The 25,210-nt window shown below is 43.4% G+C and overlaps 1 protein-coding gene across 1 annotated transcript in view; it reads right to left on the bottom strand.

Moving 5' to 3' along the window:
• magi1b (membrane associated guanylate kinase, WW and PDZ domain containing 1b) overlaps positions 1 to 25,210 on the bottom strand; it is a gene marked incomplete at its 5' end in the record, with an annotated part of 211,408 nt that overhangs the window by 143,734 nt on the left and 42,464 nt on the right. The gene's annotated exons all lie outside the window — the stretch shown is intronic.

Genomic DNA, 25,210 nt, shown 5'->3' with positions numbered 1-25,210 from the left:
GGAAATTAGATATTGAGATGAAACTGTTTTAGAGTATTTACATGATGCATAGGAAGTGTACTGTACTGTTTTTAAAATTCTGGTTCTGTATATATGAATTACAAATCAGCCTTTAACTAGTTAAATCATGTGTTGTAGTCTATTGCAGAGTCACAATGTGTAACCATTGATGTCCAAGGACCAGGATTAGTAAACACTGTTGAAGTGTATAATTGTAATACATACATGCAGTTAACAGCATCATTCAAAGACTGCAGTTTGATACTCCTGGTATTGGATTTGACTGAAAAAGAGTGTCTCACAGACATTCATACCTGAACCACACCTTTATTTGCCAAGGTAGAGTACATGATCAGTAAATATAATTTGATGTACAGCCTACAATGTGGGGAAATCATGCTTGGTAATAACTACACGTACACTGAACAAAAATATAAAATGCAACATGCAACAATTGCTTGTCCCCAGCAAAAGGTGCACCTGGGTAATGATCATGCTGTTTAAATCAGCTTTTTGATATATGCCACACCTGTCAGGTGGCTGGATTACCTTGGCAAAGGAGAAATGCTCACTAACAGGGATATAAACACATTTGTGAAAAAAAATGAGAGAAATAAGTTTTTTGTGCATATGGAAAATGTCTGGGATCTTTTATTTCAGCTCATGAAACATGGGACCAACACTTTACATGTTGCATTTATATTTTTGTTCAGTTTAATTATAGACATGACTTTTCTGTCCCTCCCTTTTCTTTATTTTCAACTCCCTATTTCACAGCTTTTCTCTTATTGAATTCAACTTAGACATTGTCCTTTTTGCCTCCATGGACACTTTTTCTACCCGTTCCCAAAAGCATTTGGCGATGGTGTGTATGCTATTTGGTGCGAGTACAGTCAGGCCCCTAAAGCTTAGGCTTACGCACTAATGACAGACAGCCTAAAATAATGAAAGAAAAACCTCAATGTAGCCTAAAGATATAAACCGCACAAGAATTATACATTTATGGATTTTTTAAGGTATTGTTTTCTCTTTATTGAACCCGCCCTTCATCCACACAATTTTTAAATGACCCTAAACCCGACCGGCTATAACCGTGGGGACTAAGGGTTATGAGTCAACCCGTGCATCACTAACGGGTAGGGCTGGGCGATATATCAAATTAATTTGATTCATTCGAATGTATGTTTTTGCACAATATTTCAAATGCCTGTGTTGCAGAAGCAAGGTTTTTATCTGCTTCTTCTCATGTTGTCTTTTGGTCTCGTCTCCTCCACTCCTTCTGAGCTGTGTGCACCTTCCCATTTACACCAGAGCTCTACACTGAGTGTACAAACCATTAGGAACACCTTCCTAATATTGAGTTGCACCACCTTTTGCCCTCAGAACAACCTCAATTAGTCGGGGCATGGACTCTACAAGGTGTCGTAAGCGTTCCGCAGGGATGCTGGCCATGTTGACTCCAATGCTTCCCACAGTTGTGTCAAGTTGACTGGATGTCATTTGGGTGGTGGACCATTCTTTATACACTGTTGAGCGTGAAAAACCCAGCAGCATTGCAGTTCTTGACACACTCAAACCGTTGTCCCTAGCACCTACTACCATATCCCGTTCAAAGGCAATTAAATCTTTTGTCTTGCTCATTCACCCTCTGAATGGCACACATACACAATCCATGTCTCAATTGTCTTAAGGCTTAAAAATCCTGCTTTGACCTGACTCCTCCCCGTTATCTACACTGATTTACATTTATCCAGAGCGACTTACAGTTAGTGAGTGCAAACATGTTCATACTGATTGAAGTGGATTTAACAAGTGACATCAATAAGGGATCATAGCTATCACCTGGGTTCACCTGGTCAGTCTCATGGAAAGAGCAGGTTTTCCCAATGTTTTGTACACTCAGTGTATACAGTGGCTTGCGAAAGTATTCACCCCCTTTGGCATTTTTCCTTACAACCTGGAATTAAAATGGATTTTTTGGGGGGTTTGTATCACTTCATTTACACAACATGCCTACCATTCTTCAAGGCAAAACTGCTCCATCTCCTTCAAGTTGGATGGGTTCCGCTGGTGTACAGCAATCTTTAAGTCATACCACAGATTCTCAATTGGATTGAGGTCTGGGATTTGACTAGGCCATTCCAAGACATTTAAATATGTTTCCCCTTAAACCACTCAAGTCTTGCTTTAGCAGTATGCTTAGGGTCATTGTCCTGCTGGAAGGTGAACCTCCGTCCCAGTCTCAAATCTCTGGAAGACTGAAACAGGTTTCCCTCAAGAATTTCCCTGTAGTTAGCGCCATCCATCATTCCTTCAATTCTGACCAGTTTCCCAGTCCCTGCCGATGTAAAACATCCCCACAGCATGATGCTGCCACCACGCTTCACTGTGGGGATGGTGTTCTCGGGGTGATGAGTGGTGTTGGGTTTGCGCCAGACATAGCGTTTTCCTTGATGGCCAAAATGCTCAATTTTAGTCTCATCTGACCAGAGTACCTTCTTCCATATGTTTGGGGAGTCTCCCACATGTCTTTTGGCAAACAAAAACGTGTCTGCTTATTTTTTTCTTTAAGCAATGGCTTTTTTCTGGCCACTCTTCCGTAATGCCCAGCTCTGTGGAGTGTACGGCTTAAAGTCAGAACAGGTGTATATATATACTGAGATCATGTGACAGATTATGTGACACTTAGATTTACTATATTTAACTAATTATGTGACTTCTGAAGGTAATTGGTTGCACCAGATCTTATTTAGGGGCTTCATAGCAAAGCGGGTGAATACATATGCACGCACCACTTTTCCATTATTTATTTTTTAGAATTTTTTTAAACAAGTAATTTTTTTCATTTCACTTCACCAATTTGGACTATTTTGTGTATGTCCATTACATGAAATCCAAATAAATATCCATTTAAATTACAGGTTGTAATGCAACAAAATAGGAAAAACGCCAAGGGGGATGAATACTTTTGCAAGGCACTGTATATAATGACGAGAAAGAAAGGCAGAAGACAAGCTTAGGTCCAAAATATGTCCATAGAAACGCATTGGGCTTATTTTGGACAGAATTTACCGAGAGGTTTGCTTCGCCTCTTCCTTTCTGTTTACACACACACACACACACACACACACACACACACACACACCAAGCCCCTCCCCCTGCCATTCACAACAACAAAGATGAGACCACTTCTTCCTGGCCTCCACAATCCCCCGACCTCAACCAATTTGAGATGGGTTGGGATGAGTCGGACCACAGAGTGAAGGAAAAGCAGCCAACAAGTGCTCATCATATGTGGGAACTCCTTCAAGACTGTTGGAAAAGCATTCCAGGTGTAGCTGGTTGAGAGAATACCAAGAGTGTGCAAAGCTGTCATCAAGGCAAAGGGTGGCTATTTGAAGAATCTCAAATATAAAATATATTTTGATTTGTTTAACACATTTTTGGTTACTACATGACTCCATGTGTTATTTCATAGTTTTGATGTCTTCACTATTATTCTACAATGTAGAAAATAGTAAAAATAAAGAATAACCCTTGAATGAGTAGGAGTGTCCAAACTTTTGATGGGTACTGTGTATCTTGAACGTTATATGATTTTTAGGCCATATCGCCCTAGTTGCGGATAGCCTCACTCTGGCTGGATTCCAATAGGAATTACACATCATTTTGTAAGCCAGCATAATGTGACTTGCAGGCCTGATGTGGCCTGTAAACCAGGACTTTTCAACCACTGTGTTAAGGTATAACTAGGCCCTGAAATGATGGCCTTATGATATTCAGTGCCTTCAGAAAGTTGTTGTGTTATAGCCTGAATTCGAAATGGATGAAATATATATTTTCTCTCACACGCCAACACACAATACCCCATAATGACAAAGTAAAAAAATGTTTTTAGAAATTTTAGCAAATGTATTGAAAATGAAATACATAAATCTAATTTACATAAGTATTCACACCCCTGAGTCAATACATGTTAGAATCACATTTGGCAGCGATTACAGTTTAGTCTTTCTGGGTAAGTCTCTAAGAGCTTTCCACACCTGGAATGTACAATATTTTCCCATTATTCTTTAAAAAATGATTTAAGCTCTGTCAAATTGGTTGTTGATCAAGTCTTGTCATGCATTTTAAAATAGATTTAAGTTGACACTGTAACTCGGCCACTCAGGAACATTCACGGTCTTCTTGATAAGGAACTCCAGTGGAGATTTGGCCTTGTGTTTTAGGTTAATGTCCTGCTGAAAAGGTGAATTCATCTCCCAGTGTCTGGTGGAAAGCAAACTGAACCAGGTTTTTGCTTAGCTCCATTAAGTTTTTATTTATTTATATATATATATATATATATCGCCCAGCCATACCCATAACATGATGCAGCCACCACTATGCTTGAAAATATGGAGAGTGGTACTCAGTAATGTGTTTTATTGGATTTGGACCAAACATAACACTTTGTATTCAGGACAAAAAGTGAATTGCTTTGCCACATTTTTTGCAGTATTTCTTTAGTGCCTTGTTACAAACAGGTTGCATGTTTTGGACTATTTTTATTCTGTACATGTTTCCTTCTTTTCACTCTGTAATTAGGTTAGTATTGTACTCCTGAGTGGCGCAGTGGTCTAAGGCACTGCATCGCAGTGCTATACGGTGCCACTAGAGATCCTGGTTCGAATCCAGGCTCTGTCGCAGCCGGAAGCGACCGGGAGACTCATGGGCGGCGCACAATTGGCCCAGCGTCGTCCAGGGTAGGGGAGGGAATGGCCGGCAGGGATGTAGCTCAGTTGACAGAGCATGGCGTTTGCAACGCCAGGGTTGTGGGTTCGATTCCCACGGGGGGCCAGTATAAAAAATATATGTATTCATTAACTGTAAGTCGCTCTGGATAAGAGCGTCTGCTAAATGACTAAAATGTATTGTGGAGTAACTACAATGTTGTTGATCCACTGTGCAACTGGGTACTGGACATCCTGATGGGCCGCCCCCAGGTGGTGAAGGCAGGAAACATCTCCACTTCGCTGATCCTCAACACAAGGGCCCCACAAGGGTGCGTGCTCAGCTCCCTCCTTCCCTCCCTGTTCACCCATGACTGCAGGGCCACGCACGCCTCCAACTCAATCATCAAGTTTGCAGACAACACAACAGTAGTAGGCATGATTACCAACAATGACGAGACAGCATATAGGGAGGAGGTGATGGCCCTGGCGGAGTGGTGCCAGGAAAATAATCTCTCCCTCAATGTCAACAAAATGAAGGAGCTGATCGTGGACTTCAGGAAAGGGAGCACACCCCTATCCACATCGACGGGACAGGAGTGGAGAAGATGGAAAGCTTCAAGTTCCTTAGCATAGACATTACAGACAATCTAAAATGGTCCACCCACACAGACAGTGTGGTGAAGAAGGCGCAACAGCGCCTCTTCAACCTCAGGAGGTTGAAGAAATTTGGCTTGGCCCCTAAGACACTCTCAAACTTTTACAGATGCATAATTGAGAGCATCCTGTCGGGCTGTATCACCGCCTGGTACAGCAACTGTAGGGCTCTCCAGAGGGTGGTGCGGCCTGCCCAACGCATCACCGGGGACACACTGCCTGCCCTTCAGGACACCTACAGCACCCGATATCACAGGAAAGCCAAAAAGATCATCAAGGACATCATCCACCCGAGCCACGGCCTGTTCAACCAGCTATCATCCAGAAGGTGAGGTCAGTACAGGTGCATCAAAGCTGGGACAGAGAGACTGAAAAACAACTAATATCTCAAGGCCATCAAACTGTTAAATAGCCATCACTAGCCGGCTACCACCCAGTTACTCAACCATGCACCTTTGACGCTGCTGCCCTATATACGTAGACATGGAATCCCTGGCCACTTTAATAATGGAACACTAGTCACTTTAATAATGTGTACATACTGCTTTAGTCATCTCATATGTATATACTGTATTCTATAGTACTGTATTTTAGTCAATGCCACTCCGATATTTCTTGTCCTAATATTTACACTACCGTTCAAAAGTTCTGGGTCACTTAGAAATGTCCTTGTTTTCCATGAAAACATACATTAAATTAGTTTGAATAGGAAATATAGCGAAATGCATACGAAATGTAGTCATTGACAAGGTTAGAAATAATGATTTTTAATTGAAATAATAATTGTGTCCTTCAAACTTTGCTTTCGTCAAAGAATCCTCTATTTGCAGCAACTACAGCCTTGCAGACCTTTGGCATTCTATCTGTCAATTTGTTGAGGTAATCTGAAGATATTTCACCCCATGCTCCCTGAAGCACCTCCCACAAGTTGGATTGGCTTGATGGGCACTTCTTACATACCATACAGTCAAGCTGCTCCCACAACAGCTCAATAGGGTTGAGATCCGGTGACTGTGCTGGCCACTCCATTATAGATAGAATAACAGCTGACTGCTTCTTCCCTAAATAGTTATTGCATAAGTTGGAGCTGTGCTTTGGGTCATTGTCCTGTTGTATGAGGAAATTGGCTCCAATCAAGCGCTGTCCACAGGGTGTCATGGCGTTGCAAAATGGAGTGATAGCCTTCCTCCTTCAAGATCCCTTTTACCCTGTACAAATATCCCACTTTACCACCACCAAAGCACCCACCATGCTTGACAGATCAAATGGGGTGGGGGGGCAATGCAAATAGTCCGGGTAGCTATGATTAGCTGTTCAGGAGTCTTATGGCTTGGGGGTAGAAGCTGTTAAGAAACCTTTTGGACCTAGACTTGGAGCTCCGGTACCGCTTGCCGTGCGGTAGCAGAGAGAACAGTCTATGACTAGGGTGGCTGGAGTCGTTGATCATTTTTAGGGCCTTCCTCTGACACCGCCTGGTATAGAGGTCCTGGATGGCAGCAAGCTTGGCCCCAGTGATGTACTGGGCCGTACACACTACCCTCTGTAGTGCCTTGCGGTCGGAGGCCGAGCAGTTGCCATACCAGGCGGTGATGCAACAAGTCAGGATGCTCTCGATGGTGCAGCTGTATAACCTTTTGAGGATCAGAGGACCCATGCCAAATCTTTTCAGTCTCCTGAGGGGGAATAGGCTTTGTCGTGCCATCTTCAGGACTGTCTTGGTGTGTTTGGACCATGATAGTTTGTTGGTGATGTGGAAACCAAGGAACTTGAAGCTCTCAACCTGTTCCACTACAGCCCCGTCGATGAGAATGGGGGCGTGCTCAGTCCTCTTTTTTTCCCTGTAGTCCACAATCATCTCCTTTGTCTTGAGAACATTGAGGGAGAGGTTGTTATCCTGGCACCACACAGCCAGGTCTCTGACCTCCTCCCTATAGGCTGTCTCATCATTGTCGGTGATCAGGCCTACCACTGTTGTGTCGTCGGCAAACTTAATGATGGTGTAGAGTCGTGCCTGGCCATGCAGTCATGGGTGAACTGGGAGTACAGGAGGGGACTGAGCACGCACCCCTGAGGGGCCCCCGTGTTGAGGATCAGAGTGGCAGATGTGTTGTTACCTACCCTTACCACCTGGGGGCGGCCCGTCAGGAAGTCCAGGATCCAGTTGCAGAGGGAGGGGTTTAGTCCCAGGGTCCTTAGCTTAGTGATGAGCTTTGAGGGCACTACAGTGTTGAACGCTGAGCTGTAGTCAATGAATAGCATTCTCACATAGGTGTTCCTCTTGTCCAGGTGGGAAAGGGTAGTGTGAGGTGCAATAGCGATTGCATCATCTGTGGATCTGTTGGGGCGGTATGCAAATTAGAGTGGGTCTAGGGTTTCTGGGAAAATTGTGTTGATGTGAGCCATGACCAGCCTTTCAAAGCTATAGGTCGGTAGTCATTTAGGCAGGTTATCTTAGTGTTCTTGGGCACAGGGACTATGGTGGTCTGTTTGAAACATGTTGGTATTACAGACTCAGTCAGGGACAGGTTGAAAATGTCAGTGAAGACACTTGCCAGTTGGTCAGCGTATGCTCGGAGTACACGTCCTGGTAATCCATCTGGCCCTGCGGCCTTGTGAATGTTGACCCTTTAAAAAGGTCTTACTCACATCTGATGCTCTCATGCATGCTTCAGTGTTGCTTGCCTCGAAGCGAGCATAGAAGTGTTTTAGCTCGTCTGGTAGGCTTGTGTCACTGGGCAGCTCGCGGCTGTGCTTCCCTTTGTAGTCTGTAATAGTTTTCAAGCCCTGCCACATCCGACGAGCGTCAGAGCCGGTGTAGTACGATTCAATCTTAGTCCTGTATTGACTCTTTGCCTGTTTGATGGCATGTCGGAGGGCATAGCAGGATTTCTTATAAGCGTCCGGGTTAGAGTCCCGCTCCTTGAAGACGGCAGCTCTACCCTTTAGCTCAGTGCGGATGTTGCCTGTAATCCATGGCTTCTGGTTGGGGTATGTACGTACGGTCACTGTGGGGACGACGTCATCGATGCACTTATTGATGAAGCCAGTGACTGATGGTGTACTCCTCAATGCTAACGGAAGAATCCCGGAACATATTCCAGTCTGTGCTAGCAAAACAGTCCTGTAGCTTAGCATCTGCGTCATCTGACCACTTCCTGGTGCTTCCTGCTTTAGTTTTTGCTTATGAGCAGGAATCAGGAGGATAGAGTTATGGTCAGATTTGCCAAATGGAGGGCGAGGGAGAGCTTTGTATGCGTCTCTGTGTGTGGAGTAAAGGTGGTCTAGAGTTTTTTCCCCTCTGGTTGCACATTTAACATGCTGGTAGAAATTAGGTAGAACGGATTTAAGTTTCCTTGCATTAAAGTCCCTGGCCACTAGGAGCGCTGCCTCTGGATGAGCGTTTTCCTGTTTACTTATGGCCTTATACAGCTCATTGAGTGCAATCTTAGTGGCTACATCGGTTTGTGGTGGTAAATAGACAGCTATGAAAAATATAGATGAAAACTCTCTTGGTAAATAGTGTGGTATACAGCTTATCATGAAATACTATACCTAAGGCGAGCAAAACCTTGAGATTTCCTTAGTATTAGATTTTATGCACCAGCTGTTGATAACAAATATACACAGACTGCCACCCCTTGTCTTACCGGAGTCAGCCGTTCTATCCTGCCGATGTAGCGTATATCCCGCCAGCTGTATGTTATACATGTCGTTGTTCAGCCACGACTCGGTGAAACATCAGATATTACAGTTTCTAATGTCCCGTTGGTAGGATAACCGTAATCTTAGGTTGTCTAATTTATTTTCAAATGATTGAACATTGGCTAATAGGATTGATGGAAGAGGCAGTTTACTCGCTCGCCGTCGGATCCTTACAAGGCACCCCGACCTACGTCCTCGATATCTCCGTCTCTTTCTCATGCGAATGATGGGGATTTGGGCCTTGTCGGGTGTCTGTAGGATATCCTTCGCGTCCGACTTGTTGAAGAAAAAAATCTTTGTCCAATGCCAGGTAAGTAATCGCTGTCCTGATATCCAGAAGCTCTTTTTGGTCATAAGAGACGGTGGCAGAAACATTATGTACAGAATAAATTACAAACAACGCGAAGAAACACACATAATAGTACAATTGGTTAGAGGGCTGTAAAACGGCTGCCATCTTCTTCGGCGCCATTCACGTTCCTTGCTGGCATCAAGCACTCCTCCAGCATCTTTTCATTTGGTCTGCGTCTCACAAATGTTCTTCTTTGTGATCCGAACACCTCAAACTTTGATTCGTCTGTCCATAACACTTTTTTCCAATCTTCCTCTGTCCAGTGTCTGTGTTCTTTTGCCCATCTTAATCTTTTCTTTTTATTGACCAGTCTGAGACATGGCTTTTTCTTTGCAACTCTGCCTAGAAGGTCAGCATCCCGGAGTCGCTTCTTCACTGTTGACGTCGAGACTGGTGTTTTGTGGGTACTATTTAATGAAGCTGCCAGTTGAGGACCTGTGAGGCGTCTGTTTCTCAAACTAGACACATGTATTTGTCCTCTTGCTCAGTTGTCCACCGGGGCCTCCCACTCCTCTTTCTATTCTGGTTAGAGCCAGTTTGCGCTGTTCTGTGAAGGGAGTAGTACACAGCGTTGTACGAGATCTTCAGTTTCTTGGCAATTTCTCGCATGTAATAGCCTTCATTTCTCTGAACAAGTATAGACTGACGAGTTTCAGAAGAAAGTTCTTTGTTTCTGGCCATTATGAGCCTGTAATCAAACCCACAATTGCTGATGCTCCAGATACTCAACTAGTCTCAAGAAGTCCAGTTTTATTGCTTCTTTAAATCAGCACAACAGTTTTCAGCTGTGCTAACATAATTGCAAAAGGGTTTTCTAATGATTAATTAGCCTTTTAAAATGATAAACTTGGATTAGCAAGCACAACGTGCCATTGGAACACAAGACTGATGGTTGCTGATAATGGGCCTCTGTACGCCTATGTAGATATTCCTTTTTTTTTTTTTTTTTTATCAGCCGTTTCCAGCTACAATAGCCATTTACAACATTAACAATGTCTACACGGTATTTCTGATCAATTTGATGTTATTTTAAATGGATATTCTTTCGAAAACAAGGCCATTTCTAAGTGACCCCAAATTTTTGAACGGTAGCATATACATTGGGGAGAACAAGTATTTGATACACTGCCGATTTTGCAGGTTTTCCTACTTACAAAGCATGTAGAGGTCTGTAATCTTTATCATAGGTACACTTCAACTGTGAGAGACGAAATCTAAAACAAAAATCCAGAAAATCACATTGTATGATTTTTAAGTAATTAATTTGCATTTTATTGCATGACATAAGTATTTGATCACCTACCAACCAGTAAGAATTCTGGCTCTCACAGACCTGTTAGTTTTTCTTTAAGAAGCCATCCTGTTCTCCACTCATTACCTGTATTAACTGCACCTGTTTGAACTCGTTACCTGTATAAAAGACACCTGTCCACACACTCAATCAAACAGACTTCAACCTCTCCACAATGGCCAAGACCAGAGAGCTGTGTAAGGACATCAGGGATAAAATTGTAGACCTGCACAAGGCTGGGATGGGCTACAGGACAATAGGCAAGCAGCTTGGTGAGAAGGCAACAACTGTTGGCGCAATTATTAGAAAATGGAAGAAGTTCAAGATGACGGTCAATCACCCTCGGTCTTGGGGCTTCATGCAAGATCTCACCTCGTGGGGCATCAATGATCATGAGGAAGGTGAGGAATCAGCCCAGAACTACACGGCAGGACCTGGTCAATGACCTGAAGAGAGCTGGGACCACAGTCTCAAAGAAAACCATTAGTAACACACTACGCCGTCATGGATTAAAATCCTGCAGCGCACGCAAGGTCCCCCCGCTCAAGCCAGCGTATGTCCAGGCCCATCTGAAGTTTGCCAATGACCATCTGGATGATCCAGAGGAGGAATGGGAGAAGGTAATGTGGTCTGATGAGACAAAAATATAGCTTTTTGGTCTAAACTCCACTCGCCGTGTTTGGAGGAAGAAGAAGGATGAGTCCAACCCCAAGAACACCATCCCAACCGTGAAGCATGGAGGTGGAAACATCATTCTTTGGGGATGCTTTTCTGCAAAGGGGACAGGACGACTGCACCGTATTGAGGGGAGGATGGATGGGGCCATGTATCGTGACATCTTGGCCAACAACCTCCTTCCCTCAGTAAGAGCATTGAAGATGGGTCGTGGCTGGGTCTTCCAGCATGACAATGACCCAAAACACACAGCCAGGGAAACTAAGGAGTGGCTCCGTAAGAAGCATCTCAAGGTCCTGGAGTGGCCTAGCCAGTCTCCAGACCTGAACCCAATAGAAAATCTTTGGAAGGAGCTGAAAGTCCATATTGCCCAGCGACAGCCCCGAAACCTGAAGGATCTGGAGAAGGTCTGTATGGAGGAGTGGGCCAAAATCCCTGCTGCAGTGTGTGCAAACCTGGTCAAGACCTACAGGAAACGTATGATCTCTGTAATTGCAAACAAAGGTTTCTGTACCAAATATTAAGTTCTGCTTTTCTGATGTATCAAATACTTATGTCATGCAATAAAATGCAAATTAATTACATAAAAATCATACAATGTGATTTTCAGGATTTTTGTTTTAGATTCCGTCTCTCACAGTTGAAGTGTACCTATGATAAAAATGACAGACCTCTACATGCTTTGTAAGTAGGAAAACCTGCAAAATCGGCAGTGTATCAAATACTTGTTCTCCCCACTGTATATTTATTAATTCCATTATTTTACTTTTAGATGTGTGTATTGTTAGATACTACTGCACTGTTGGAGCTAGGAACACAAGCATTTCGCTACATCCGCAATACCATCTGCTAAGAATGTGTATGTGACCAATAAAATTTGATTTGATCCTCAGTTCTCTCCTATCACAGCCATTAAACTAACCGTTTTAAAATCACCATTGGCCTCATGGTGAAATCCCTGAGCGGTTTCCTTCCTCTCAGGCAACTGAGTTAGGAAGGACGCCTGTATCTTTGTAGTGACTGGGTGTATAGATATACCATTCAAAGTGTAATTAAAAACTTCACCATGCTCAATGTCTGTTTTTTTTTCTGTTTTTTTTTTCACATCTACCAATAGGTGCCCTTCTTTGCGAGGCATTGGAAAACTTTGTGGTTGAATCTGTGTTTAAAATTCCCTGCTCGACTGAGGGACCTTACAGATAATTGTAAGTGTGGCGTACAGAGATGCAGTAGTTATTAAAAAATCATGTTAAACACTATTATTGCACACATAGGGAGTCCATGCAACTTAAGCTCATTATTACTCCGGAACTTATTTTGGCTTGCCATAACAAAGGTGTTGAATACTTACCGACTCAAGACATATCAGCTTTTCATTTTTAATTAATTTGTAAACATTTCTAAAAAACATAATTCCACTTTGACACTATGTGGTATTGTGTGTAGGCCAGTGACACATTTCAATTTAAACCATTGAAAATTCAGGCTATAACAACAAAATTTGGAAAAGGTCAAGGGGTGTGAATACTTTCTGAAGGCACTGTATGTAATGTATTGTCATAAAAAATATGCAAATAAGATTGGTAGAACTGTTCTTGGAGGGTTCTAGGAAGGAACCCTTCAAAGACAAAAGGGTCCTTCGAAGAAACCTTCATAAAGGGTTCTAAGTAGAACCCTCTGCAAAGGGTTCAACCTAGCACCAAAAAAGGTTATCCTATGGGGACAAACCGAAAAACCCTTTATGGTTCAAATTATCACCTTTTTTATTAAGAGTGCGGATGGGGGTATGTACCCACCCGTTTCCTGTAGTCCACGATCAGCTCCTTGGTCTTGGTGATGTTGAGGGAGAGGTTGTTGTCCTGGCACCACACTGCCAGGTCTCTGACCTCCTCCATGTAGGCTGTCTCATCGCCATTGGTGATCAGGCCTACTACCGTCCTGTCGTCGGCAAACTTGATGATGGAGTTGGAGTCGTGAGTGACCACAGTCGTGGGTGAACAGGGAGTACAGGAGGGGGCTAAACACACACCCATGGGGGACTCCCGTGTTGAGGGTCAGCGTGGAGGAGGTGTTATTGCCTACTCTGGACCACCCATACACAAAAAAATTTATGCACGCATGACTGTAAGTCGCTTTGGATAAAAGCGTCTGCTAAATGGCATATTATTATTATTATTATTATTACTCTTACCACCTGGGGTCGACCTGTCAGGAAGTCCAGGATCCAGTTGCAGAGGGAGGTGTTCAGTCCCAGGGTCCCGAGCTTGGAGGGCACTTTGGTGTTGAACACTGAGCTGTAGTCGAACAGCCTCCTCACATAGCTATTCCTCTTTTCTAGGTGGGAGAGGGCAGTGTGGAGTGCAATTGAGATTGCATCCTCTGTGGATCTGTTGGGGCGGTATGCAAATCGGAGTGGGTCAAGTGTGTCTGGGATGATGGAGTTGATGTGTGCCATGACCAGCCTTTCCAAGCACTTCATTATTACAGATATGAGTGCTACACGTCGGTAGTCATTGTGGCAGGATGCCTTAGAGTTTTTGGGAACAGGAATGATTGAAGTAATCTTGAATCATCTGGGGATTACAAACAAGTTGAAAATGTCAGTGAAGACGCCTGCCAGCTGGTCAGCACATGCCTTGAGGACACACCCTGGAAAACTGGCTGGCCCTTGCGGCCTTACAAGTTTTGACCCGCTTAAAAACCTTACTCAGGTCAGCCTCGGAGAGAGAGATCACCCATTCCTCCAGATCAGCTGGGGTCCTCATGCAGGGCTCTGTGTTGTTTTTGTTGAAGCGTGCATAAAAGGCATTGAGTTCGTCTGGTAGAGGCATCATCATCACGGCTTCCTTTGTAGTCCATAATTTACTGTAGCCCCTGCCACATGTGTCGAGTGTCGGAGCCAGTATAATAGGATTCCACCTTGTTCCAAAATGATTCCCTCATGCCCTCAGACGCCCTTATAGAGCACACAATGCCCCTATTGACTAGAGAGATAGCTACTGTTCAAATTGTGGTCAACATACAGTCATGTGATCAATATATTTTACAATAGCAACCAAGATGTATACATACAATATAGCCTTGTTTATCTGCGTTTTGTGTGTGTATGCATATAGGGATCTCCTGAAATACACTGTTCCAAAAATATGTGACCAATATGAACATCACATGATGTTGATGCACACACCATATTCGTGAAGACAGGCAGCCAGCCTTTCAGCCAATCTCAGGACAAGGCACAAACTCACAACACGACTGGCCAGGGATTTCACCATGCTCTCCAGACCTCTGGTGAGGCTTGAAATCTAATTCTCAGGTATTAGTTTCTCCACTGGCCCAACGCAGCGTTATTACTCTGTCTCAAATAGGATTTTCTCCCGTCCCAGAAGACTGGAGGGGGTTTTAATCTGACACAATAAACAAAGCTCAAGAAAAGGAACAATCCACAATTTGGATCAAGATGCAACTCCGATATCAAAGTTCAAATCATTGTGTAGAAAAAAAAGGGGGAAAAAAGTTGGAAGTTTACATACACTTAGGTTGGAGTCATTAAAACTAGTTTTTCAACCACTCCACAAATGTATTGTTAACAAACTATAGTTTTGGCAAGTCGGATAGGACATCTACTTTGTGCATGACACAAGTAATTTTTCCAACAATTGTTTACAGACAGATTATTTCACTTATAATTCACTGTATCACAATTCCAGTGGGTCAGAAGTTTAAATACACTAAGTTGACTGTGGCTTTAAACAGCTTGGAAAATTCCAGAAAATGATGTCATGGCTTTAGAAGCTTCTGATAGGCTAATTGACATAACTTGAGTCAATTGGAGGTGTACCTGTGATTGTATTTCAAGGCGTACCTTCCCACGCAGTGCCTCTTTGCGTGACATCATGGGAAAATCAAAAGAAATCAGCCAAGACCTCCGAAAAAAAATTGTAGACCTACACAAGTCCGGTTCATCCTTGGGAGCAATTTCCAAATGCCTGAAGGTACCACATTCATCTGTACAAACAATAGTACGCAAGTATAAACACCATGGGACCACGCAGCCATCATACCACTCAGAAAGGAGACGCATTCTGTCTCCTAGAGATTAACGTACTTTGGTGCAAAAAGTGCAAGTCAATCCCAGAACAACAGCAAAAGACCTTGAGAAGATGCTGGAGGAAACAGGTACAAAAGTATCTATATCCACAGTAAAACAAGTCCTATATCGAGCAAGGAAGAAGCCACTGCTCCAAAACCGCCATAAAAAAGCCAGACTACGGTTTGCAACTGCACATGGGGACAAAGATCTTACTTTTTAAAGAAATGTCCTCTGGTCTGATGAATCATAATGACCATACAGTGAGGGAAAAAAGTATTTGATCCCCTGCTGATTTTGTACGTTTGCCCACTGACAAAGAACTGATCAGTCTATAATTTTAATGGTAGGTTTATTTGAACAGTGAGAGACAGAATAACAACAAAAAAATCCAGAAAAACGCATGTCAAAAATATTATCAATTGATTTGCATTTTAATGAGGGAAATAAGTATTTGACCCCCTCTCAATCAGAAAGATTTCTGGCTCCCAGGTGACTTGTATACAGGTAACGAGCTGAGATTAGGAGCACACTCTTTCAAGGGAGTGCTCCTAATCTCAGTTTGTTACCTGTATAAAAGACACCTGTCCACAGAAGTAATCAATCAATCAGATTAAAAACTCTCCACCATGGCCAAGACCAAAGAGCTCCCAAGGATGTCAGGGACAATATTGTAGACCTACACAAGGCTGGAATGGGCTACAAGACCATCGCCAAGCAGCTTGGTGAGAAGGTGACAACAGTTGGTGCGATTATTCGCAAATGGAAGAAACACAAAATAACTGTCAATCTCCCTCGGCCTGGGGCTCCATGCAAGATCTCACCTCGTGGAGTTGCAATGATCATGAGAACGGTGAGGAATCAGCCCAGAGGATCTTGTTAATGATCTCAAGGCAGCTGGGACCCTAGTCGCCAAGGAAACAATTGGTAACACACTACGCTGTGAAGGATTGAAATCCTGCAGCGCCCGCAAGGTCCCCCTGCTCAAGAAAGCACATATACAGGCCCGTCTGAAGTTTGCCAATTAATATCTGAATGATTCAGAGGAGTACTGGGTGAAAATATTGTGGTCAGATGAGACCAAAATGGAGCTCTTTGGCATCAACTCAACTCGCTGTGTTTGGAGGTGGAGGAATGCTGCCTATGACCCCAAGAACACCATCCCCACCGTCAAATATGGAGGTGGAAACATTATGCTTTTGGGGTGTTTTTCTGCTAAGGGGACAGGACAACTTCACCGCATCAAAGGGACGATGGACTGGGCCAAGTACTGTCAAATCTTGGGTGAGAACCTCCTTCCCTCAACTAGGGCATTGAAAATGGGTCGTGGATGGGTATTCCAGCATGACAATGACCCAAAACACACGGCCAAGGCAACAAAGGGGTGGCTCAAGAAGAGGCACATTAAGGTCCTGGAGTGGCCGAGCCAGTCTCCAGACCTTAATCCCATAGAAAATCTGTGGAGGGAGCTGAAGGTTCGAGTTGCCAAACGTCAGCCTCGAAACCTTAATGACTTGGAGAAGATCTGCAAAGAGGAGTGGGACAAAATCCCTCCTGAGATGTGTGCAAACCTGGTAGCCAACTACAAGAAACGTCTGCCCTCTGTGATTGCCAACAAGGGCTTTGCCACCAAGTACTAAGTCATGTTTTGCAGAGGGGTCAAATACTTATTTCCCTCATTAAAATGCAAATCAATTTATAACATTTTTGACATGCGTTTTTCTGGATTTTTTTGTTGTTATTCTGTCTCTCACTGTTCAAATAAACCTACCATAAAAATGATAGACTGATCATGTCTTTGTCAGTGGGCAAACGTACAAAATCAGCAAGGGATCAAATACTTTTTTCCCCTCACTGTAGTTATGTTTGGAGGAAAAAGGGGGACCTTGCAAGCCGAAGAACACCATCCCAACCGTGAAGCATGGGGGTGGTAGCATCATGATGTGGGGGTACTTTGCTGCAGGAGGGACTGGTGTACTTCACAAAATAGATGGCATCATGAGGAAAGAACATTATGTGGATATATTGAAGCAACATCTCAAGACATCAGTCAGGAAGTTAAAGCTTGGTCGCAAATGGTCTTCCAAATGGACAATGACCCCAAGCATACTTCCAAAGTCAAGGTATTGGAGGGCCATCACAAAGCCCTGACCTCATTCCTATAGAACATTTGTTGGCAGAACTGAAAAAGCGTGTGTGAGCAAGGAGGCCTAGAAACCTGACTCAGTTACACCAGCTCTGTCAGGAGGAATGGGCCAAAATTCACCCAACTTATTGTGGGAAGCTTGTGGAAGGCTACCCGAAACGTTTGACCCAAGTTAAACAATTTTAAGGCAATGCTACCAAATACTAATTGAGTGTATGTAAACTTCTGACCCACTGGGAATGTGATGAAAGAAATAAAAGCTGAAATAAATAATTCTCTCTACTATTATTCTGACATTTCACATTCTTAAAATAAAGTGGTGATCCTTACTGACCTAAGACGGGGAATTTTTACTAGGATTAAATGTCAGGAATTGTGAAAAACTGAGTTTAAATGTATTTGGCTAAGGTGTATTTAAACTTTGACTTCAACTGTACTTAAATGGAGTATACAGTGTAGTAAAGCTATGTGAGATAAGGCCTAACAAACAAGCCATTACACTAACAGTCCCGGATGATGATGGAGGAAGTGGCTTCCTGAAAATTCATAGTAGAGATAAACAAGGAAATCTACATATACCACTGTAGGAGTGAGGGCACTGCAGGATAGGACAGGACAGCCAAACTGACTAGGTGGATCTGGGAATAAGGGGATGAATATTCATCAAGTCTTGAAGAGATAACGGTTCGCTCCTACACAGTGAGTCACATGGCCGTGGCTTGCTACATAAAGCTGGCAGACAGGCATCACAGCATTCACAGTTACTGTTCGATTGAACGTTAGAATGGGCAAAACAAGTGACCTAAGCGACTGAGCGTGGTATGATAGTCGGTGCCAGGCGCGGCAATTCCAGTATCTCAGAAACGTCCGGCCTCCTGGGCTTTTCACGCGCAACAGTGTCTAGGGTTTACCGAGAATGGTGCGACAAACAAAAAAACTTCCAGTCAGCGGCAATCCTATGGGTGAAAACAGCTCGTTGATGAGAGGTCGAAAGAGAATAGCAAGAATCGTGCAAGCGAACAGGTGGGCAACAAAAAGGAAAATAATGGCGCAGTACAAGAGTGGTGTGCAGAACGGCATCTCGGAACGCACAACTTGTCGGTCCTTGTCACAGATGGGCTATTGCAGCAGACGACCACACCTGGTTCCACTCCTGTCAGCTAAAAACAACAAGAAGTGTCTCCAGTGGGCACGCAATCACCAACACTAGACAATTGAAGAGTGGAAAAACATTGCTAGGGCTGTGGCGGTAATTGATTAACCGTGTAACTGACGGTTATGGACGAAGACCATCATGAAAATAAAATAACCACACACAAAAACGTTAAAATAGACCTACATTCATATGAGGATTTAATTTAAATTTGCATTAACATTATTTTTCATTAAGATAAACTTTACCAATGATTCTAATCAATTGTTTTGCTAACTTAGTCTGTCTATTAAACATTGTACATCTCCTCCTCTTTCCAACTGTCCTTTGATAATACAGCAGCAAATCAGTGTAGAGTGCTATAGGCTATGGCACTTCATTCAAATAATGTATTATGTGTATAGGACTTTCTTTTATACAATGCACGTTTTCATTGCTTGCTAGTAATTAAATACAATTGGTCTTAAACAATTGGGATGTGTGACTATTCTTTAATTATTCAACAGCAGTTGACAACGGTCTTCTGGCTCTGAGGCCTATAATGCGCTAATTTTGTGTCAAATGGTTAATGCGCAAATCATCTCCAACCTGGCATGGTATAGTTTGATACGGAATCTTTTCTTAATTTATAGACTAATCAACACTGATCGGGCCCGGTCCTGGCCGACAGGCTTATGCCTCCCTAGACGAGACAAAAAAAAATGCCGCCCTCCTATCCCCGCAAAGTAGAATAGTAGCCTAGGCTATACAGTGTTGGCCCGCAATGCACTTCTATGAATGCCCATGTGGTAACCTACTGTTTGTAAAACAGGCAATTTACCGTTAATCCCCATCATTTGGTTACATACATTTCTGTTAATGCATGTATTAATTACAGTAATTTACTGTTCTCATTCTCGGATTGGAAACATTGTTTGAAGAGTTCACAACTTGCTACACTTGTGAGAAACAAGTTTTGGTTTATTTCATACCATAATTTACGTGCTACATGTTAATGTTGACGGAGTGCATGTAAAAGGTCTATTTTCAGTAGCTTAGGCTACATAATTTCTCTCATTACAGTGTCCTCTCTTTGAAGAACTTATGCCAATGCCATCGAATGATCGCAGCAGCAGGGTTTGTGACATTTTACAAATATTTTTGGAAAAGGGGAAGAAAACCCATCTGACTTCGTTTGAATGGTTTTGTGCGTCGAAATAGGATATCTATTACATTTTTTATATGCAGAAAAGGACAAGTTAGGCATATCTTTATTATGACTCCATGACAGATCCTCTCCAACCTGGCATTTCTTAATTTGTTGATTCATATTTATAAGAAATAACCTGAATAATAATAATGAATTGCCCTGATAATAACGAAGTGTAATGGCTTGTTTCAAATAAGTTTTATTAAGAAGCATATCCATGTAAACAAGTGTATAAACAGAATTGTGACCTCCCCTTTTTTGACCTCACCCTCACTGAGTATACCACTGCCTTCAGAAAGCATTCATACCCCTTGACTTATCCCACATGTTGTTGTGTTACAGCCTGATTGATAAAATATGTTTTTTTTTCTACACACAATACCCCGTAATGACAAAGTGAAAACATGTTTTTGGAAATCTTTCCAAATTTATTGAAAATGAAATACAGAAATCTAATTTCCAAAAGTATTCACACTCCTGAGTCAATAAATTAACATTCAAATTAATCTTGGTAAGCAACTCCAGTGTATACAGCGCATATGGAAAGTACTCAGACCCCTTGACTCTTTCCACATTTTGTTACATTACAGCCTTATTCTTGAATGGATTAAATAAAATTGTGTCCTCATTAATCTACACACAATACCCCATAATGACAAAGCGAAAAACTGTTTAGAAATTTTAGCAAATGTGTCAAAAAACAACAACAGAAAACCCTTATTTACATAAGTATTCAGACCCTTTGCTATGAGACTCGAAATTCAGCTCAGGTGCATCCTGTTTCCATTGATCATCCACCTGTGGTAAATTAAATTGATTGTACATCATTTGGAAAGGCACACCCCTGTCTATATAAGGTCCAACAGTTGACAGTGCATGTCAGAGCAAAAACCAAGCCATGAGGTGGAAGGAATTGTCCGTAGAGCTTCGAGACAGGATTGTGTCGATGCACAGATCTGGGGAAGGGTACCAAAACATTTCTGCAGCATTGAAGGTCCCCAAGAACACAGTGGCCTCCATCATTCTTAAATGGAAGAAGTTAGGAACTACCAAGACTCTTCCTATAGCTGGCCGCCCAGCCAAACTGAGCAATCGGGGGAGAAGGGCCTTGGGTCAGGGAGGTGACCAAAAACCTGATGGTCACTCTGACAGAGCTCCAGAGTACCTCTGTAGAGATGGGAGAACCTTCCAGAAGGACAACCATCTCTGCAGCATTCCACCAAATCAGGCCTTTATGGTTGAGTGGCCAGACAGAAGCCACTCCTCAGTAAAAGGCTGCTTGGAGTTTGCCAAATGGCACCTAAAGGACTCTCAGACCAAGAGAAACAAGATTCTCTGGTCTGATGAAACCAAGATTGAACTCTTTGGTCTGAATGCCAAGCGTCACGTCTGGAGGAAAACTGGCACCATCCCTATGCTGAAGCATGGTGGTGGGCAGCATCATGCTGTGGGGATGTTTTTCCCCCACAGCATTAATCTGCTTCAGAGCGCTCAGGACCTGAGACTGTGGCAAAGGTTCACCTTCCAACAGGACAATGACCCTAAGCACACAGCCAAGACAACGCAGGAGTGGCTTTGGGACAAGTCTCTGAATGTCGTTGAATGGCCCAGCCAGAGGCCGGACTTGAACTCGATCTAACATCTCTGGAGAGACCTGAAAAAAAACTGTGGAGCAACGCTCCCCTCAAACCTGACAGAGCTTGAGAGGATCTGCAGAGAAAAGTGGGAGAAATTCCCCAAATACAGGTGTGCCAAGCTTGTAGTGTCATACCCAAGAAGGCCCGAAGCTGTAATCACTGCCAAAGGTGCTTCAACAAAGTACTGAGTAAAGGGTCTGAATACTTATGTAAATATGACGTTTCAGTTTTTTATGGTTTTTGTTTTGTCATTATGGGGGATTGTGTGTAGATTGATGATGAAAAAATCAATTTAATCAATTTTAGAAAAAGACTAACGTAACAAAATGTGGAAAAAGTCAAGGGGTCTGAATACTTTCCGAATGCACTGTGAATTTGTCTCCCAGTGTCTGTTGGAAAGTAGACAACCAGGTTTTCCTCTAGGATTTTCCTGTGCTAAGCTCTATTCCGTAAATTAAATAAAAAAAATCCCTAGTCCTTTCCGACAACAAGCATACCCATAACATGATGCAGCCACCAACCATGCTTGAAAATATGAACAGTGTTACTCAGTGATGTGTTGGATTTGCCACAAACATAACGCTTTATATTCAGGATATAAAGTTAATTATTTGCCACATTCTTTTGCAGTTTTACTTTAGAGCCGTATTGCAAACAGGATGCATGTTATGGAATATATTTATTATATACAGGCTTCCTTCTTTTCACTCTGTCAATTAGGTTAGTATTGTGGATTAACTACAATGTTGTTGATCCATCCTCAGTTCTCCTATCACAGCCATTCAACTCTATATGTTTTAAAGTCTCCATTGGCCTCATGTTGAAATACCTGAGTGGTTTCCTTCCTCTCCGACAACTGAATTAGGAAGGATGCCTGTATCTTTGTAGTGACTGGGTCTATTGATACACCATCCAAAGTGTAATTAATAACTTCACCATCCTCAAAGGGATATTTAACATCTGCTTTTTTTTTTTTTTACCCATCTACCAATTGGTGCCCTTCTTTGCGAAACATTGGAAAACCTGGTTGAATCTGTGTTTGAAATGCACTGCTCGATTGAGGGACCTTACAGATAATTGTATGTGTGTGTTACAGAGATGGGTTGGTCATTCAAAAATTATGTTAAACCCTATGATTGCACACAGAGTGAGACCATGCAACTTTATGTGACTTGTTAAGCATCTACATAACCTACTGACCCCAGCATGGAACAAGAGTAACACACACTGTTCATTAGAGATCTGTAAATGACTAAAAGCATGCAGGCCAGGCCAGACCAGGGCAGATGAGATGACTGTACTAAGCGCTCTCTGTCTCTGTCTCTGGCCCGAAGACAACAGTACAGGCCTCTAATGAGACTCTAATGAGTCGTTAAATTGAGGGACTGGCCTGTAGGCTAATGTTTACGTTGACTCTCTGATCAATAAGCATGACATTTGAGTTCTCAACCAGCTTCTAATTACATTTCAACCAGGAGAGAGGAGGGGAGGGGCTGTGTTCAGTTGAGCAGCAGTCCAATGTGGTTGTGTTCTAGGGTAAATACCCCTTTGTGCACTTTGGGGGAGAGATCAAATCAAATTTTATTGGTCACATGCGCCGAATACAACAGGTGCAGACATTACAGTGAAATGCTTACTTACAGCCCTTAACCAACAGTGCTTTTATTTTAACAAAAAAAGTAAAAAATAAAACAACAAAAAAGTGTTGAGAAAAAAAGAGCAGAAGTAAAATAAAATAACAGTAGGGAGGCTATATATACAAGGGGGTACCGGTGCAGAGTCAATGTGCGGGGGCACCGGCTAGTTGAGATAATTGAAGTAATATGTACATGTGGGTAGAGTTAAAGTGACTATGCATAAATAATTAACAGAGTAGTAGCAGCGTAAAAAGGATGGGGTGGGGGGGCAGTGCAAATAGTCCGGGTAGCCATGATTAGCTGTTCAGGAGTCTTATGGCTTGGGGGTAAAAGCTGTTGAGAAGTCTTTTGGACCTAGACTTGGCACTCCGGTACCGCTTGCCGTGCGGTAGCAGGGAGAACAGTCTATGACTAGGGTGGCTGGAGTCTTTGACAATTTTGAGGGCCTTCTTCTGACACCGCCTGGTATAGAGGTCCTGGATGGCAGGAAGCTTGGCCCCAGTGATGTACTGGGCCGTACGCACTACCCTCTGTAGTGCCTTGCGGTCGGAGGCCAAGCAGTTGCCATACCAGGCGGTGATGCAACCAGTCAGGATGCTCTCGATGGTGCAGCTGTAGAATTTTTTGAGGATCTGAGGACCCATGCCAAATCTTTTCAGTCTCCTGAGGGGGAATAGGCTTTGTCGTGCCCTCTTCACGACTGTCTTGGTGTGTTTGGACCATGATAGTTCGTTGGTGATGTGGACACCAAGGAACTTGAAGCTCTCAACCTGTTCCACTACAGCCCCGTCGATGAGAATGGGGGCGTGCTCAGTCCTCTTTTTTTTCCTGTAGTCCACAATCATCTCCTTTGTCTTGGTCACGTTGAGGGAGAGGTTGTTGTCCTGGCACCACACGGCCAGGTCTCTGACCTCCTCCCTATAGGCTGTCTCATCGTTGTCGGTGATCAGGCCTACCACTGTTGTGTCGTCTGCAAACTTAATGATGGTGTTGGAGTCGTGCCTGGCCATGCAGTCATGGGTGAACAGAGAGTACAGGAGGGGACTGAGCACGCACCCCTGAGGGGCCCCCGTGTTGAGGATCAGTGTGGCAGATGTGTTGTTACCTACCCTTACCACCTGGGGGCGGCCCGTCAGGAAGTCCAGGATCCAGTTGCAGAGGGAGGTGTTTAGTCCCAGGATCCTTAGCTTAGTGATGAGCTTAGAGGGCACTATGGTGTTGAATGCTGAGCTGTAGTCAATGAATAGCATTCTCACGTAGGTGTTCCTCTTGTCCAGGTGGGAAAGGGCAGTGTGGAGTGCAATAGAGATGGCATCATCTGTGGATCTGTTGGGGCCGTATGCAAATTGGAGTGGGTCTAGGGTTTCTGGGATAATGCTGTTGATGTGAGCCATGACCAGACTTTCAAAGCACTTCATGGCTACAGACGTCAGTGCTACGGGTCGGTAGTCATTTAGGCAGGTTATCTTAGAGTCCTTGGGCACGGGGACTATGGTGGTCTGCTTGAAATATGTTGGTATTACAGACTCAGTCAGGGACATGTTGAAAATGTCAGTGAAGACACTTGCCAGTTGGTCAGCACATGCTCGGAGTACACGTCCTGGTAATCCGTCTGGCCCTGCGGCCTTGTGAATGTTGACCTGCTTAAAAGTCTTACTCACATCGGCTACGGAGAGCGTGATCACATAGTCATCCGGAACAGCTGGTGCTCTCATGCATGTTTCAGTGTTGCTTGCCTCGAAGCGAGCATAGAAGTGGTTTAGCTCGTCTGGTAGGCTTGTGTCACTGGGCAGCTCGCGGCTGTGCTTCCCTTTGTAGTCTGTAATAGTTTTCAAGCCCTGCCACATCCGACGAGCATCAGAGCCAGTGTAGTACGATTCAATCTTAGCCCTGTATTGACTCTTTGCCTGTTTGATGGTTCGTCGGAGGGCATAGCGGGATTTCTTATAAGCGTCCGTGTTAGAGTCCC

This window comes from Coregonus lavaretus (genome assembly GCF_964263955.1).
Source record: "Coregonus lavaretus genome assembly, chromosome: 8".
NCBI lineage: Eukaryota > Metazoa > Chordata > Actinopteri > Salmoniformes > Salmonidae > Coregonus > Coregonus lavaretus.
The sequence above is the reverse complement of the archived record's forward strand: the minus strand, read 5'-3'. Positions and strand labels throughout refer to the sequence as shown.